Source organism: Helianthus annuus, chromosome 9 (genome assembly GCF_002127325.2).
Source record: "Helianthus annuus cultivar XRQ/B chromosome 9, HanXRQr2.0-SUNRISE, whole genome shotgun sequence".
In the NCBI taxonomy this organism is placed as follows: Eukaryota; Viridiplantae; Streptophyta; class Magnoliopsida; order Asterales; family Asteraceae; genus Helianthus; species Helianthus annuus.
In genome coordinates this window covers 161,356,881-161,368,302 of record NC_035441.2, presented here as the reverse complement: position 1 = coordinate 161,368,302, position 11,422 = coordinate 161,356,881, and the positions used below count along the sequence as shown (strand labels likewise).

At 40.5% G+C, this 11,422-nt stretch overlaps 1 long non-coding RNA gene across 1 annotated transcript; it reads right to left on the bottom strand.

Annotated features, from left to right (window-relative positions):
* Nucleotides 1-814: 814 nt before the first annotated feature.
* On the bottom strand, nt 815-2,116 carry LOC110879286. Its single transcript, XR_002558600.2, has 2 exons — nt 1,912-2,116; nt 815-1,821 (listed from the first exon to the last, which is right to left on the bottom strand). It is a non-coding gene; the product is annotated as an uncharacterized LOC110879286 (long non-coding RNA).
* Between the last annotated feature and the right edge of the window lie 9,306 nt (nt 2,117-11,422).

The following is an 11,422-nucleotide window of genomic DNA, read 5'->3' as shown; positions in this document are numbered from 1 at the left end:
AATCTTTATGTTTTCTTTTAAGAAATTTGCCAACAAAAAAAATTTCATTTATGATTATAAAAAGATTCTATGTAATGATATATCATCCACCACTCATATGTATATACGTAAGTATATACAAAAAAAATATCATCCACCACACATATGTTCCCTGGTTTATATCCAAGTTTAATAGATGTGTTTTACAAAAGTACAAAAACTGAGTAATAAAATGAAAATTTATGCTTACAGAAACCTGACTCTTAAATACTAATTGTTAATAATACAAATCAGGTAAGGACTAAACATATAACTGTAACTTCAAATATTCTTTTGTACATCTCTAGAATTACCAAGGATTGGTGATTTTGCAACCCCGTCTTGCAAAAGGACATTGAAGCTCTTGTTCAAGCTTTTCAAATGTAATTTGCTCTTCCCATCCAATAACTTAACGTCTTTGAAACAACAGAAAAAATCATGCACCTCACGAAGGTTGCCTACTGCATGAGAAGACAGCCTTGAGCTAAGTAAACCTCCTTGAGGGAATGATTGCTTATCGAACACACTCTCTTCGATGAGCTAAGTAAACCATCTCGGCCACTATGTGTGTCTGAATATGGAAATCCCCAGTATAATCTTCATAGATAAAATGTTGCTTACACAGCTCTTGCCAGCAATTGAGAAAAATGTATAAGTGATGGTTCACGATCTTCATGATGGCATGGCTTTATTGGAACGGGTGATGCGATTACTTTGATGTTCTTGTAATCAGGAATTTCTTGGTCTTATATAGTTTCTTTGATGGACGACTTCCGCTAGTTTAGCAGACAACAAACGATTTATGTAATTTATCTAATATACCTCTAACCAAGAACACATCATACCTCGTATATTATTGTAGCAGATTTAACAAACACACACCACGCAGACCTCCATTTGGGGCTTTCCATTGAACGTCTTCTTGCTCCATCAGGTAATGCAGCTTCCATATCCAATAAGTCCATCATCAGCCGCCTTATCATATGATGAGTGTTCCCCCAAAGTGGCTCTGACAATGACTCGGTGACAGTAAAGCTGCTACCAACCTCATGTTTGATTTTACAAGTAGAATTCTTGTGGTGTTCAAATTCAACACTCGTGAAGAATGTTTCATGGCATTTGACACAATGGTATCGAGATGGAAAAATGGGCCCCAGACAATCACACCTGTACCAATTCACCATGTCTTTCCTCTCGGCTTCTTTGCAGAGTTGGTTGCATCTGACTCCATACAAAAACCGTAGTATCGGGCCTCAATCAACATGGTTGCATTTGTAGCAAGACAATTACGAGAAGGAAGATTGTTCAAGCTTGTTGAACAAACCGTCTCTCCCCCCATTGACTCACTCCTTCCAGTGAGTTGACCACTTCGTAACATTGTGTTTTGCCATAGCAATATAGAATCTCTTAAGCTACCTGAGCATCCAAATCAACGCGTGCAACATTTGTGGGTGAGCTACAAAAGACGCTACAATCACTTTGCAGACAGTGAATGAGTTCAATCGCATTGCTGTCAGTAATCTTTACGGAAGTCCGCCTCGTGTTAGCAAGTAAGCAATTATATATTTCCGAAGCTGGTCTACCTGAGTTTTACTTGCTAGCTAATTTTGACCCTAGTTTTGAGTTTACGACCGAAGCTGGTCTACCTGACTTTTACTTACTAGCTCGGGAAACAGTTTACTGCGGACCAGAACCCCGTCTCTTCGATGAGCTAAGCAAACCATCTCGGCCACTATGTGTGTTTGAATATGGAAATCCCCAGTATAATCTTCTAAGATATAATGTTCCTTACACGGCTCTTGCCTGAGAAAAAACGGACAGTAACTAGCAATCAATTAACTTGCTACAAGTGCGACTCAATAACATGTAAATCAACGCCAAACATGAAACTACCTGTGCATCCAACTCAACGGCTGAAGCATTTGTAGGTGAGCAACACAAAGTGCCACAACCACTTTGCAGACAGTGCATGAGCTTAGTCTTATTCTTGGATGGTCAATTGGAATTACTTTAGCAACCTCCAACCCATCTATGACCATCCCTCAATGTGTCCTTGAATATGTAAATCCCCAGTGTAATCTTCATACGCAGCCGTTACTGTAGGTCCCTTTTCTCGGAGGATCGAGAACAAACCTAAACCTTGTTATACTAACCCACTAGCGAGTGCGGAATCCAAGCTATTAGGCAAACCGGGATGAAGCAAGAACAAACACAAGAACACACAAAGTTCACCGATTAACACCACTGTATTAATACGTATGAAGGTTTACGGTTACAAGCACAAGGTTTACAATCTGTTTGCAAACTCTCTAAAGTGTGTGTGTGTGTGTGTTTTCCAGCAGAGTTTCTCTAACTCTCCAAATGTGCATCTCTAACACTAACACACTGCATGGGTATTTATACCCATACATAACAGGTCTTGGTCGAAGGATCGATAGATGGTCCGAAGGATCATCTGTCGATGACAATGTGTCCGAAAGATCAGCATGGACATCGAAGGATCATCCTTCGATGCCTAATGGTCGAACCATGGTCGAACCATATCTTTCGAGCACCTCGAAGGATTAGCAGTATCCTTCGAGGCTATCCTTCGATCCAGACAACATCATGTTGTCCAAGTCAAACTAGGAGGATAGTTGACTTGGTCAACTTACAGACTGATTTAGGACATCGTTTACATACAGACCGAATACAGACAAAGTACAGACACAAGTGCACCAACAAACTCCCCCTTGGCTGTAGCTTTGTCTTTATCTTGTCTTTATCTTCTATAGATGTAGACTTGTCTCGAACTTCGACAGTCTTTGGTCTTCGAGTTTCCAAAACTCTGATGTCCTTTCAAGTCTTCATGGTCGGAGGATCTTCAAAGTCTTCACGTCTTGAAAGCAGAGAGTGTATCAACAAACTACCCGTATCATGTAGGCAGTGTGTTAACAAACTCCCCCTTAACATAAGCTCCCCCTTGAGTTATGCTCGTGAAATACTTTAACTTTATGAAGTGAGATCCTTGTGGTGTTGATGATAGCCAGCGGCAACTCGATCATCTTCATCTTTTGAGTGCCTTCTCGTCGTGTCTTCATTCCAAAGCTTGTCATCGACCATGTTCTCCTAGCCTTTAGAATCTGCACATGCAAGAAATCTAAACGCGTAATGAGAACAACTGCTTGGAACATAGTATAAGCAAATGACACACGAATGACCATGTCACAATCAAGCACCGTCCGACAGTTTGAAAGTTTAATAAATTTTTCAAATTTTAAATTCTAACTTTCAAAACATGCAAATTTCGACCGTTTATGAAGATTTAGTCAGTTTGGTTTTCGTTCAGGTTTCAGGCAACGAAGACTTGAGCTCCAACATCGTACGATCGAAAATAAAGCAGAAATAAAATCTTTTTGGCTTTTATAAAGTTTATATTAAAACACAGATTTTAGGTGTGTTTTTGAAATTAAAAGACAACAATTTTAATATCCTTTGAGTGTTATCAAACGACATCACCGCTAATGTCGTGCTGATATGCACCAAACGACGAAACTGTTTAAAAGAAAAACAATAAAAGTTAAGCAGTAAATAAATATATACAGACATTCTTTTTGCGAGTTTCGAGGGTAAGAGAATCATATCAGTGTACGGTCATGCCAAAACACTCTTGTTGTTCAGTTAGTTAACATTAAGATAAGCATCCTATAACAATTATCGGTATTGTTGTCCACTTAAGCTCAACTTATCAGATGTAATCATGTTTAGAGGATACGTTAATGTATGATTTATACTTACCGACCGGTGTTCATCCACATCACGACACATTCCCGTATCAAGGTATGCACGAGAGTTCATCTTACCGGTGAGTATACCGATTATCATCTGTTTGACCGTATAAAATTGTGAGATACTCACTTATTTTGATTTGAAAACAAGCCCTATGTGATATAATCACTTATTGATGAGGAACTTGAATTTCATATGCATGAGGGCACAGGTGCAAGTCCGTGAACAGGTCAGTACTTCCGTACAGCAGAGAGACGAACTTGACACCCGGATAAATGTGATATTTTATCACTTATTTGTTTTGGACATGTGATTGTTTATCACTTATTGAGGTCGAATGCAGTATGTAATATGTACACGTATGTATAGTATCATGGAAGATCTAGACTTGCGTCCCCGTTATTTTTCGGTAAAAGATACAACCATGATACCCAGATGATAAGCAGCATAAAGACCGAATATCTCAGAACCTCGGCAATCTATCAAACGAAATTTCGGTACTAAGACCATATGCCAATGAATGGTTCCCACCTGGTCTTCAGTCGATTAAGATTTATATCACCCTGCACACTTTAAAATGATTGTGAGCCTACCGATACATCTTATATAGAGCTGCTTATCGTTTTGCATTTAAGGTTTAAAGAGGTTTGAATAGACCACTGATGTACTATCATTTTCTCTTTTGCTCGCCAGGAAACTCATTTTTGTTTTTCTATTGTTTTTGTGTTTTTGAAATTTTTCGATGTTTTTGTATTTTCCGATTTTTGGATTTACTCCCCCTAAAATCAACAAACTAAGACAAATTTAAAAACACACAAAGATATTTACAAAAATGATTTTCCGATGTTGGTTTTACTCTTGCTTGACCTTAATGCCATTTACCAATAATAAAAAGTCAAATCTTGATTTGTCAAATGCTTTGGTAAATAAGTCGGCACGTTGGTCATCGGTGTGGACCTTAACAACATCGATTAGCCTTTTCTCAAAGCAATCACGTATGAAGTGATATTTGATTTCGATGTGTTTGGTCTTTGAATGCTGCACAGGATTTCTAGTGATATCTAAAGCAGCAGAATTATCAACGTAAATAGGAGTAGTTAGGAATTCAAAACCGTAGTCCCGCAATTGTTGTTGGATCCAAAGAACTTGTGAACAACAACTTGAGGCAGCAATGTATTCAGCTTCGCATGTTGATGTAGCGACACACGTCTGCTTCTTGCACTGCCAGGTGACTAGGCGATTTCCTAAAAACTGACATCCAGCCGTTGTGGATTTGCCGTCGATTTTACATCCGCCAAAATCAGAATCACTGAATGCGACTAAGTCAAAGTTATTATCCCTAGGATACCACAGACCGGTGTCTGGATAAGCCTTCAAATAACGAAAAATCCTTTTGACAGCTGCAAGATGTGAGGCCTTCGGGTTGACTTGATATCTGGCAAGCAGGCATGTTGGGTACATTATATCTGGCCTTGATGCTGTGAGGTACATAAGGGATCCGATCATCGCGCGATAGTATGAAGGGCTAACAGGTTCACCCTTCAAGTCAGGAGTAATTCCATGATTAGTTGGCAATGGGGTACCAATGGGCGCTGCATCGGACATCTGGAACCGGCTCAAGATGTCTCCAACATATTTGGTCTGATGGATGAATATCCCAGACTTCGTTTGTTGCACTTGTAGGCCCAAAAAGAAATTCATTTCCCCCATAGCACTCATCTCGAACTTATCCTGCATGATGCGTTCGAAATTCCTGCACAAAACATCATTAGTAGAACCAAAAATAATATCATCAACATATACCTGTACCAGAAGAAGATCTCCATCTTGTTCTTTGATGAAGAGAGTACAATCGATAAGACCTCTTCGAAAACCGTTCTCCAGCAGATATGTAGATAGGGTTGCATACCAAGCTCGTGGTGCTTGATGAAGACCATAGAGAGCTTTGTTGAGCAACCAAACCCGATCGGGATGGACAGGATCTTCAAAACCAGGAGGCTGTTCGACATACACCTCTTCTTCAACCACACCATGTAAAAATGCACTTTTGACGTCCATCTGGTAAACTTTGAATCCTTTGAATGATGCATAAGCCAGAAAGATCCGAATAGCTTCCAGACGTGCAACTGGTGCATAGACTTCGTTGTAGTCGATCCCCTCTATCTGACGAAAACCTTGAACGACTAAACGAGCTTTGTTTCGAATAACCACTCCACGGTCGTCTTTCTTGCATTTGAAGACCCATCGAGTGCCAATCTTCTTGTAGTTCTCGGGTTTTTCAACAAGCTTCCAAACACCAAGCTTGTGAAATTGCTGTAATTCTTCCTGCATGGCTTCAACCCAAGCACTGTCTTTCAATGCTTCCTTCCACGACTTTGGTTCTTCTTGTGACACGTAACACGCGAAGGACCAGTCATTTTGTTGACCAGACTCTCTTATAGCTGAATACAAACCAGCATTCCGGTTGTTTCTCAGCTGATTACGCGTCTGCACCCCGCGATGGACATCTCCTATGATATTCTGCTGGGGATGGGTATCGTGAATCCGCATTTCAGGATTATCTGGCACACGTGCATTGATACCCAAATTGTTCAGATTAAGATCAACAACCAACTCCACACCAGGAATGTGGTTAGAAGTGGATGCATTCCCTTCAGCAGTATCTATATTCTGCGTATGAGGTGTATCCCCAGAGGCACCTTGAACAGGAGCAGCTGGAGCTGAAGATCCTTCGGCTGCATCATGATATTCATCATCTTCAGAAGAGTCATTATAATCAGCAGCATCTTCATAAACCTCATTTTGAACCATATTGTTGACTGACGTAGAAGCTTGAGGGTCAACAACAATAGGTCTGACCAATGGCGAGACAGCAGCGTTGTCACTTTCTAACAACATCCGAGCCGCTGCTGATTCTTCGTCAAAGGTTGGCAGATTGAAGGAGTTAAATAATCCATCATAATCGAACATCCACGGATCACCCGGAGCCCTAACAGGACTCGTGTACCTTTGAACCCTAACTTCACTCCATAGCTCAATCTTTTTGGTAGCTAGATTCCAAACACGAAAATTTGGAGTTGCATATCCAAGGAAGAAACCCTCGATAGCTCGTGCACCAAACTTTCCATCCGGTTCAATCATAGTACAAGGAGCACCAAACGGTTCAAGGTAAGAAAGATCCGGTTTCCTTCTCTGAAGGAGTTCGAAGCAAGTCTTGCCATGTCTCTTAACTGTAAGAACTCTGTTCAACGTGTAGCAAGCAGCCGATACAGCCTCTCCCCAGAATTGAATAGGGAGTTCCGACTCTACTAACATTGTTCTTGCAGTTTCAATAATAGTTCGATTCTTTCTCTCAGCGACACCATTTTGTTGTGGAGTATAACGAGAACTGTACTCATGAAGAATGCCTTTAGAAGTACAAAACTCATCCATAACTTGATTCTTGAATTCAGTTCCATTGTCGCTTCGGATCCTTTTCACTTTCAACGTATAGAGATTCTCCAACATTGTAAGAAGATCCTTGAGGATGCCAGGAGTTTCACTCTTGTGTGCCATAAAAGATACCCAAGAAAATCTAGAGTAGTCATCAGTAACTACTAAACAATAAGCATCACCAAACGTTGTCTTGTGCTTCATAGGTCCAAAAAGGTCCATATGAAGACGTTCGAGAGGCATGCTGACAGTGTTGATTTTCTTCAAAGGGTGAGACTTCTTCGTTTGCTTCCCCTTTTGGCAAGAGACACAGATATCTTGTAGATGAAAACTTCTAACAGGCACACCATTCACAAGATTATTTTTCACCAAATGGTTCATCTTTCTCAAGTGAATGTGCCCCATTCTTCTGTGCCAAGATATAGACTCCTTTTCTGTGGCTTTTGAGACAAAACAAGTAACTTGTGCAGATGTAGTAATCGCTTGGCTCATATCGAGAATATAAAGATCATTAACTCTCGGAGCCGATAAGAGAACCCATTCTTGTGGAATTTTGAATCCAGGCTTCAGCACATAACAGCCAGCATCATCAAAAATCACTGAGAACTTTTTATCGCAGATTTGCGACACACTGAGAAGATTGTGATCAATTTGCTTCACATAATTGATCTTATCAAAGCACACGATGCCATTGGAGATACTTCCTTCTCCAGTGATGTACCCTCCTTTATCACCCGCAAAGGCAACATACCCTCCTCTGATATTTCTCACGTCATACAGGAGCCGTAAGTCGCCAGTCATGTGCCTGGATGCTCCACTATCAACAATCCAATGACTATTAATAGTTCCTCCTAGAACATCCTGCACATGTCAAATAAACACATCAGTTGAGAATGGGGACCCAAGCCTTAGTGGTCTTGGGTCGTCCCTTGGCATCACGATACGTAAGCTCTATCTCTTGATGGTTTTCAAGAACAACCGCTCCCCCTGAATTGTCACCCGACTTAGATAACCAAGTTTGTCTTTGCCTACCAGTTTTTGAAGATTCTGGTTTTACAGGTTGTGACACTCTTGGTTCCTTTTGAACTGTTTTAACTTCAGATTTTAAAGCTTTTTCAACAGTTTTTATGTTCTTACGTCGTTGTTTAGTTTCTTGTTCTTTTACAGTTCGTTTATCTTGTTTAGGTGAAACTGACCGACGTTGAGGGTGAACTGCTTCAGGTGGAGCCTTTTCAACCAACTTCTTCTTTGGAGCATTTGGGCAATTTCTGATAATGTGCCCAATTTCTCCACATTTGAAACAAGTTCTCCTTTCAACAGACTTAGGAGAACTTGATCGACTACCAGATGTCGATCTTGTAGAACCTGAGGTACTTGCTTTTTCATCACACCCGTTTGTGTGTTGGGTGTAATTGTTATCACTGTTTCGTTTCAAAATTTTGACTTGTTGTACAAAATCAGTATTTGATTTGTTTTCAAAAGTCTCAATTTTATCTGTACCTCTTGATGCTACAAACTTAACATCTTTTCCTTTCTTCATGTCACGAGCTCCTTTTGATTCAACTTTACCCTTTGGCTTTGGAGCTCGTTGTGGTTGTTTACCCTTAGAAGCAGTAGGTTGTCGAGTGGTTGGAGATTTTTGATTGCCAAATTGTTTCCTAATCTCAGCCTTAGGAATTGGATCACATTGTGTTACCACAATTCCTGGAAGTGTTTTTCCCAAAAATTTATTTGTATTGTCTTCAAAGACTTTGTCAATCAAAGATTTATTTACATTTTTAATTGGAAAAACATGATCTGAGTAGATTTTATTATCTCCGACCAAAGTGTACAACACATTACTGCTTTTAACAGTAGACACACCTGTTTTATCAACTTTGACAGGATCAATCACTTGCTCCTTAACAGATGGAACATCAGGAGTATCAGGATCACAAAGGATGTGATTCTCTGGTGGAATGACTACTCCTTTCATCTTGCTAAGTGATTTATCCTGATCACCTACATCCAATTCCGATTCATCATCCGATGACTCGCAGTCCTCGATGATTGGAGGACTTTGTTTCACGGATGTTGAAGCTTCCTGTTGCTTTGTGGATGTATTCTCAGAATTCTCCGGTTTGAACCCTAGGCCAGTAGAAAATTCCTCAAAATTCAAAGGCACACTGGGTTCATACCGAGGCAATTCCTCTTCATCAGGCATCTTGGTATAGTTGTCCATCAAAGGGGGTGGACATGCCTTATACCCTACACCTTTCACGTTACCTTTCAGTTGTTGAACGTCTATGATGTGATCAAGCACAAATCGGGAGTTAGAATAACTATCCAATTTCTGTTTGATCGCATCATGCTTGCATTGGGCAATGGCTAATTGCTTCTTAGTTTCTTCCACAAGGTTAATGTATTCGTTTATGCTTACTTGTTTGTGGTAAACTACTTTGTTAACCTCGGACACATTTTTCTTTAATGTTTCTATTACAGATTTAAATTCTTTTTCATTCCGGGTTAAAGCCATGTTTGCCTCTTGGCATTTCGACAGTTCAATAACCAAATTCTGATTATGACTATGAAGCTTTTCTGATTCAAGCTTCATCTCTGCACATGAGTTACAAATACTAGGGACAGGAGGTTCAGAAGTTACCTGACTAGTAGAGGCTGAGCCGTTTGCCATAAAGGCAGATTGAAAAGAAAAAGCTCCATCTTCAGAAAATAGCTTTTCCATTTCCGTCGATGTAGCAGCAGCCTTCCTAATCAGAATTGATTTCTGACATTTAAGCTCATCAGCTTCATTCAGAAGATCCTGAATGTCTTCACTTTCTTCCTCCTCATCAGGCTCTGAGTGATTATCCCCAGAAACAGAGCCTTCTTCATCCGAACTGCCCGAATAACCAGAACTGTCATCGCTCCCAGAAGATTCTTCTTTATGAACCTGCTCGATGACTTTAGCATACAATGCAGTTCCACTTCCTTGATCACCTTCACCAAACTGCACTGACCAGTCACATCCTTCATCAGCTTGAACAGCCAAAGCCCGATTGTGATTGGTAGCTCCAGGCTGTCCCTGATTGTTATTCACTGCCACCATCCTCCGTTCACGGTTTTCTTGTTGGGCATTCGCATTAGTCTGGTTTCTGAACGGGTTGTGATTGCCGTGTTTTGTTGGTCGAGTGCACTCACGTTTAAAGTGCCCTTTCTCGCCACAATTAAAGCACGTGACGGCATTAATATCAAACCCATACTTCGTGTTTTTCTTTCCTTCCAACGAAGTTCTTCCAGTTCTCGCCATGAAATCTTTTGCCCTTCTAACCGCACTAGCAAAAGCCCATTTAATATCCATCAACTCCATTTCTTCCTTGTCGATCTGATCATAATCTTCATTGGTCATGTTGATGTTTCCAAGCTGACCAGCTACCAAACCACAGTAAGCACTGACCATGGTGTTGATAATTTCCATATGTTCCTTAGCAACTTCAATGCTAAGGTGTGAAAGATTTGAGTTGTCGACTCGGATTGTGTGATGACTTTGAGGTTGAGGTTGAGGATTGCTTGTATAGTGAGCTTGCTGTTGTTGTTGTTGAGGTTGTGGTTGTGGCTGTGTTGGAACAGGAATATAGGACCTCGGATCGAATTGAGGTTGTGGTGGAGCAGCTGTTGATTGAGAAAATGGAAAGGAACTCGTATTGGACACAAAAGCAGTTTGAAGCTTCGGTTGCTGAACAGAACTAGCTGAAGGACCAAAACCAGGCAAATACATTTCTGTATTCTGAGGGGCTGGAGCACGCCTTGCTTTCCTAATTTCTTCATCATTTTTATGTTCCAGCTTCTGAATGAACTCATAGATGTTAATCTCATCTAGAGCTTTAGTATGCTTCAACAACTCAATAAACGAACTCCATTTTGGGGGTAGGGCGTCAGCAAACCTATTCACCATGTCTTGTTGAGTAGCTGCCACCCCATAAGCACACATTTCACTGATCAAATGATAGAAACGTGTGGTCATATCATTCAGAGTCTCGTTTTCCAAGAACTGAAAGGATTCAAATTCTTTCTTCAACAAATCATGCCTAGATTTTCGAGCAGCTGCATTGCCTTCTCCTCTAGCAACTAAGGCATCCCACAATGCTTTCGTGGTCTTGCAATATGAAAACTGATGGTAGATGTCTTTGTTGAGTGCTTGAGTAAGTATGGCATAGGCCTTTTTCTC